This window comes from Euprymna scolopes, chromosome 24 (genome assembly GCF_053919585.1).
Source record: "Euprymna scolopes isolate OS-2025 chromosome 24, ASM5391958v1, whole genome shotgun sequence".
NCBI lineage: Eukaryota > Metazoa > Mollusca > Cephalopoda > Sepiida > Sepiolidae > Euprymna > Euprymna scolopes.
This window is the reverse complement of record NC_136505.1, coordinates 109034352-109042253: the sequence shown is the minus strand read 5'-3', so window position 1 is coordinate 109042253 and position 7902 is coordinate 109034352. Positions and strand designations below refer to the sequence as shown.

At 33.0% G+C, this 7902-nt stretch overlaps 1 long non-coding RNA gene across 2 annotated transcripts in view; it reads left to right on the top strand.

Moving 5' to 3' along the window:
- The first annotated feature begins 976 nt into the window (after positions 1 to 976).
- LOC145246899 (uncharacterized) overlaps positions 977 to 7902 on the top strand; it is an 838675-nt gene continuing 831749 nt past the window's right edge. Inside the window, exon 1 of one of the 2 annotated variants that reach the window (XR_013863205.1) lies at positions 977 to 2343. This is a non-coding gene — a long non-coding RNA (uncharacterized LOC145246899). The remainder of the gene's footprint in view (positions 2344 to 7902) is intronic. The other variant, XR_013863204.1, reaches the window with a different exon arrangement.

Genomic DNA, 7902 nt, shown 5'->3' with positions numbered 1-7902 from the left:
CCAACTTCCCACATAGTATCCTTGCAAATATGGTCTACAATAGTAGCCCATTACAATTTAGTGGTACTGTGCCTTGTTTTGGGAGAAAAAAAAAGAACGGATAAAGAGGAAGAAAAAAGACTAAAAGAAGGGGGCGGAGGACAAAAAAAGATAGGAGGAAAAAAAAAAGGAAGAAGAAGAAGAAGAAAAGGAAAAAGAAGAAAAAAGATGAAATAGAAGAAAAATAAAAAAGGAAGAAAAAAGAGGAATAAGAAGAAAAAGGCGGAGAAGAAGAAAAGAACGAAGTAGAAGAAAAGGAGAAGAAAAAGAAGAAAGAAAGAAAGAAAAAAGAAAAAAACAAAAAAGAACAAAAAGAAGATGAAAACGAAGAAGAAAAAGGTGAAGAAAAAGAAGTAGAAAAAGAAGAAGAAAAAGAAGAGGGAGAAGAAGAAAAAATAGCAAATTTTACGACGTGCCCCAGCGTAGTATAACCACCCCAACAACCCCATTTTAAGAACGGCTTTTGGAATAAACACCCCCAACCTCGAAAGCTATGCTTACTATGGGGAGTAGAGGGTGTTTTTTTTCCGAAAGCCGTTCTTAGCATGGGTGTAGGGGGTGTTTATAGTACGCTAGGGCACGTCGTAAAAAAATTGCGAAAAAAATAAGAAGAAAATAGAAAAAAGAAGGAAAATAACAAGAAAATGGGAAAAAGAAGGAAAATAAAAAAGAAACTGGAAAAAGAAGAAAATAAAAAGAAATTAGGAAAAGAAGGTTATAAAAAGAACAGAATAAGAAGGAACTAAGAAAGAAAATAGAAAAAAGAAGGAAAATAAGGAAGAAGAAGAAGAAGAAGAAGAAGAAGAAGAAGAAGAAGAAGAAGAAGAAGAAGAAGAAGAAGAAGAAGAAGAAGAAGAAATAATTCTACTTTATTAAAACAAAGTCAAAGCGAAAAAAGAAACCAGTTTTGCCATGGAATGAAGAACTGGGATTTCCTCATCGATGTTACCCAACGCGCACTCTCCCTTCCACCCTCTCCTCTTTTTCCCCCGCACTCGCGACGAGCACCTGCAACCTTCAGATTCTGCCACACACCATAACTCCACCGCCCCCGCTTGCTTGCCTTTTTTTTTGCTTTTTTTTTTTTTCTCTACTACGGGTGAAAGCGAGCGCGCACCTACTGGCACTACCACTCTCACCACCACCACTTTCCAAGAGAGAAAGAAAGAGAGAGATGAAGGTAAAGTGAGAGGGGGTATGTGCTATCTCGCGTCATTTAAGTGTGAGACGTTAACGGCGCTGCATGGGAGTACGCATCGAATGTTACCGGCGATTTTTGTTGTTGTTTTTTTTTGGCTGGCGAATGGAGACGAGGATGCGCGCGTCCCGAGCGCTGGACTCGGATCAAATGACGCCGAGGAAGGGAAATACGAAAGCAAAAAAAGATTAGGGAATAAAAACAAGCCAATGAACATTTCAAGAAATAAATAAAGCTCAGAAAGAGTGAGAGAGAAAAATTGATATATAGAGAGAAAGTGTGTGTGTGTGTGTGTGTGTGAGAGAGAGAGAGAGAGAGAGAGAGAGAGAGAGAGGGAGGGAGGTAGAAAAAGATGGGGTTTACACCGACTCTGTAGTTTGTTTACTTTTGTACTCCGGCATATCAACCCTTTTGGGTGTCATGTAATACCAAGCCACCATACTTCTGCGAACGGTCCGTTGCATGCGATTCGTTCGAACACAAGTTGATAGCTCAAACATAGCTGGAGGGAAGAAGCAGAGGATAATACCTATCCCAAGATCAAATAAGCACCGCGTGATTACAGACTTTATGGCTTCACAAAAAGGGGGTGAGAAAAAAAAAAGGTTTTCAAAATTAAAAAATAAAGTTAAATTGCGAAGGTTTTAATATTATTTTATATTTACCGATTTCGAACTAAGTATTTACTTCAACAGCCACAAAAAAAAAAAAAGTAATATTCTACCGAGAAAAGAAAAAGAAAGGAAAAAAGAGAGGGGGAAGCGTGAGAAAAATTCAAATATAGATAAAAACAAAAGAAAAAAGAATAAAAAAAGAAACGCACAGAGAAAAAACGTTTAGAAGCAAAAGTTACAACACGAAGTTTACGGATAATAAAAGCCGCCTAAAAAAACATAACACCACAGCAATTCTACGCATTCTGTTGTGTACAACTGTACAATCTTCTGCGATTAAAGTCGCACGAATAATAAACAAAACGGATATTAACAGTAACAAATAGATGAGGAAAGGATGGCACAAGGATTTTATTTACAAATACCAAAAATGTTGACGTAGAAAAAAAAAAGATATATATAAGACACGGAAGAGACGGATTCCCTTCTCAGGTAAGGTAAGTCAATTAATATATACTTCATTTAACGAACACAGAAAAAAGCTGAAATAGATACACGACTGCATTTGTGTAAATAATAAACATATGTCGTTTACTATTATTAAGTGCAATCCGTAATGAGTTATAATGAAAGAAATACTTCTAACAATATCAGTTGATAGTGTATGATATATATATATATATATATATATATATATATATATATATATATATATATATACATATATACATATATATATATAAATATATAAATATGTGCGTGTAGAGAGAGAGAAAGAGATAGAGAGAGAGTGAGATAGAGAGAAAGAAAAAGTGATAGTTATATATATATATATATATATATATATATATATATATATATATATATATATATATATATATATATATACTAGCAGAGATGCCCGGCGTTGCTCGGGTGTTTGGAGGTGTATGCTGTGCAAAAAAAGCAAAAAAACAAAAAAAATGGTTAATTTTTTAAAACTTTGACCCCTATTATGACCCCTTAAAATTTATAGTTTCGGGCTCAAATCACTTTATTAAGTTAGATCCAGGTTCAAGGAACCTATATCTAAAAATTTCAAGTGTCTAGACCCAAAATTGTCGGAGGAGTTTGGTAGAGTTCTTAAAGGTCAAATCGTTGAAATTTGACCCCTTAACAGCCAAATTTCTGGCTGACACCCGTCACATCAATTTTCCCAAATCTCAGTACCCGGTATTTCAAATTTCGAGTCTATAGACTAAAAATTGACAGTTATTGCGTAGGGAAATGTACACAGACAGACAGACACACAGACACACAGACAGACAGACACGTTTACTTTTATATATATATATATATATATATATATATATATATGTATATATATATATATATATATATATATATATATATATATATATATATATATATATATGTAGTAAGATTTTGGAAAAAAGAATTGCAGGAGAGTGCTCTATTATAAGGAAGAAATTTTAAAACAACGTGAAATATTATTTTTTACAGAAGTTAAGACGAAAAGCAATCGCTACACTCGGGAGATAGATCGTTAGAAGAGAACTCGATATGCGGAGTTAAAACTGTTCCCCATTACAAGGTTTGAAACCGGCGGTACCGATGGCTTATTAGATCTTAATTTCTGAAAATGACTGTATATATATATATATATATATATATATATATATATATATATATATATATATATATATATAACATATATATTGTTATATATATATGTATTGTTATATATATATATATATTGATATATATATATATAACATATATATTGTTATATATATATATGTATTGTTATATATATATATATATATATATATATATAACATATAAATAATGTCAGTGAATAGTGTATTATTTGATTTATATATATATATATATATATATATATATATATATATATATATATAAATATTATTTTTGCAACCAACTATAAATCGAAATCGGAATCGTGGATCGCAAAAATCGGAACTTTTCGGGGTAACGGAATCGGAAAAATGTATGCCTGTTTTGCAATACTTAAAACAATTTCTTCTTTTTTTCTGTTTTTTTTTTTTTTTAATAAATCTTCTACTGTTGATGAAATAATGAATACTTGTTGATTTCAAACAATTCGGAAAACTGAATTATATAGACTATCCCCTACAAATCTGCACTTCTATTTCTTGTTTTCTTTCGGTGGAGGAGAGATCCTTCACGACTGAGACAATTTTTATTTTTGTACCTTTTCTCCACGTTAAAAAACGACCCTGGTGTCTAACTCTGTCCCGTGGGGAGGCATAGTAAATAGGTACAACTGTTTTTTTTTTCTCTCGTTTAGGAAAACATCTGCACATTTATAATGCGGGTTCTATCGCAATCGGGAATTAATTACCATATTATTGTTAAATATTTAATAATTTATAAAGAAATTGATAATTGTATCGGAATCGGGAATTTAGTACAGACTCGGGAAAATATTGGAATCGTCACATTAGCATATGATAATTAGAGATGGGACACAATATTTTCCGGATTCCGATACAATTAAAGATTCTGTACTAAATTCCTGATTCCGATACAAGAACCAATTCCGATTCCGATCTTTTATAAGTCTCTAAATGTGTAACCATCAATTTGTTATTTTTCCTTAATTATCGGTAAAGGTGCAGATAGTTACACAAACGTAAAAACACACTTGTAGGGGAAGGGATGCTCTATAGATTTTAGTGTTGCTAGTAGTTCAAAAGCAATAAATATCGATTATTTCAACATTACTACAAACAGTGCAAGATTCTGTTTCAAACAAAATCAAATAAAAAAGATAATTAACGGAATCGTTTTTGATATCAGAAAATAGGCACAAATCTCGTACATACACTGATACCGATTCCGATACCCCAAGCAGTTCCGATTTTTTGATTCCCGATTCCCATTCAAATAAATCGTCCCAACACACACACACACACACGCGCGCGCGCCACACATATATGTATATATACATGTATATATATGTATATATATATATGAAGAGAGAGAAAGAGAGAGAAAGAGAGAAAGTTAGATAGATAGATAAATAGATAGATGGATATAGGTTTGCGTTTATGCGTACACGTGCGTATGTTTTGTTAAAATAGGATTTTATGGATTCTATTTCAGACTTTGTGTATACTAAATCTCTTGTTCGGTTAAAAAAAATCGATGTCTGTTAAATATAACTACAGAGCAAATGTAAAACAATAATGTTCAAGCTACGTTCTCAATTCCAAAAATGTATTTTTCTTAAACAATATTTGATTCAGCGCGTAGGAAATTTGGTACGGTGTAAACAGACCTGTTTCGTTACACAGAAACAATTACCCATAATAATATTAACTGATTGTTTCTATATAAGGAAACAGGTATAAAAAAAAATGTACTGAAAATTGGCGCGCGGAAAAAACTGTTCGGTAAGAAATATAGATATTTGGAATTGTGATTGCAGCTCTATATATACATATATTATTTTTAAAATATAATTATCCAATGTGTGTATGCGTGTGTGTGTGCGTGTGTATACATGCATATGTGTGTGAGTAATGTAGTATATTGTAATACATATATATATGGATATATATATATATATATATATATATATACGGATATATATATATATCGTTTGTATGATTCTTGATTTATAGATGTTATACCGACTAGAGTTCTGTATAGCTCATGAAGTCCACCTGTGATCTTAGAATAAAGTCGCAACTAAATTATGTATACATATAGGTAGCTAAAACCTTACAATTATGTCTCAGAAATCACATCGGAACATTTGCAGGATAGAAAGAAGAAACCCCCTGGAAATTATACAAAAAAGCTGTGTGGACTTCAGCACTAACAGTATAACTATCTTATTTACACACACACACACACGCACACACACACACACACACACACACACACACACACGCACACACACACACACACAATTATATATTCTATTCAAAATGATACAATGTAAATTCATGCGTATATATATATGTGTGTTTGTGTGTGTGTGTGTATGTGTGTGTGTGTGTGCAATCATCTATGTATGTATGTATGTATGTACGTATGGGGTAGAGAGGGCTCCCGTAAGCCGTGGGGAAGACAACCTTTCTAGGAGAAGCAAACCTCTGATTTAAAAAAAAACCCTAAAGCGGAAGACCAGTACCCGCATTAATCTGGTCTGCAGTTTAATTTGTTGCTGGCTATCTTGCTCCTGCTTGTTGCAGGATCTCAACATTTTGAACCGAGAGAGAGAGAGAGAGAGAGAGAGAGAGAGAGAGAGAGAGAGAGAGAGAGACTTAGCTGTCGTACAAAGCTAAGACTCTGTAACATCATCTTTGTATAGATACTCCCTCAGGCATTTGGGCTCATGGATTTTAAATGTCTGAGGGAGTGGCACTCGTCTGACAAGACGTTACAATCATCATGTACGTATATTATTAATTCGACTGTTGTTTTTCGTCGATTCGTACGTTGAGTTATTTGGAAAATTATGTGTGAATTTGTCAACATCATCATCATCATTATCATGCGCTGCATAAGTGTGAGTCTAGAAAGAACTGTTTATTTAAAAAAAAAAAAGGAAGGAGGAAAAAGATCAGGAAGGAAAAGGGACAAAAAACGGTCCAGCCGCTGATCACTTACTATGTCTGACTTTTGGAATGTCCTCCATGTGTATTTTACATGTATATGTGTGTGTACGTATGTATAGGCATATGTTTTTTTTATATATTTTTCTTCCTTTGAAGATTGTAATGCCGGGTATGGGGCAGTCAAACCAGCTGCCAACATTGCCCCGCTTTTTTATTGAAACCAATCGAGAACTCTTTTTAGTATCCTCGATAATAGATGTATGTATGTGCGTATTTGTGTGACTCTACGTGATTATGGTTGCACGTGTGTGTACATGCATGCGTATGTTGGCGTACATCTGTATGTACGCCAAAATACGTATGAATGTAAGGTAAGTGTATGTATATACATGTGCATATGCGTACATATGTGTATATGTGTGTATATGTGTGTACGTATTTGTATATGTGTGTGCATTCATATGTATGTACATGTGTACGTATGCGTGTGTATGTATATGTATGTATGTGTATTATGCATTGTGTATGTATATATATATGTGTGTATGTTTACAGATATGTATGTGTGTATGTGTATATATGTATATCTGCATTTATATATATATATATATATATATATGTATATGTATGTATGCCATTGACCGTCTTGTGTATGTTTATGTATGTATATGTATGTCTATTATGTATTGTGTATGTATGTATGCATATATGTGTATTATATGTATATGTGTATCTGTATGTATGTGTATGTATGTATGTATGTGTGCATATACATATGTATGTACACTAATGACCGTCTTCAGTGTAATGTCTTTTTGAGCGTGTGAATTTTGCCGGCAGGACTAAAGTCATTTTCGGCTCATGGACTTTCAATGTTTGAGGGAGTGGCACTCGTCTGACAAGACGTTGCAATCATCATGTATGTATGTGTGTATTATGTATGTATTTGCATCGTGTATGTACATAGGAAAACGTGTAAGCTAACATTGATAAATATTACACCAAGATATAATTTAGGAATGGCATTATATAATAAATAATGTTTGTATATCAATCTCTACCTCTCCCTTTCTCACTCTCTTTCTCTTTATATATATATATATATATATATATACATAAACTATTTATTTGTTTTTACATAAGCAGTAATGTGCTGCTACACAGTAAGGAGCATGTTCCAGCAAGCTAGATTTAGCAAACTTTGTTTTCGCATAAGCTCATCGCCTGAAGAGGTCTGCAGTTGCTAAAATCTAGGTCGCCAGGAATGTTCACGACTGTGTACCAACTCACTACGTCTTATGTAAAAACAAATTAAATTAAACCATGCTCTGCTTCAGTATTGAGCACTCTTGTATTAATATCGTTATAATTTTTTGGTTACGTTATATCTGGAAAATAACAACATCGAATATATATATATATATATATATATATATAT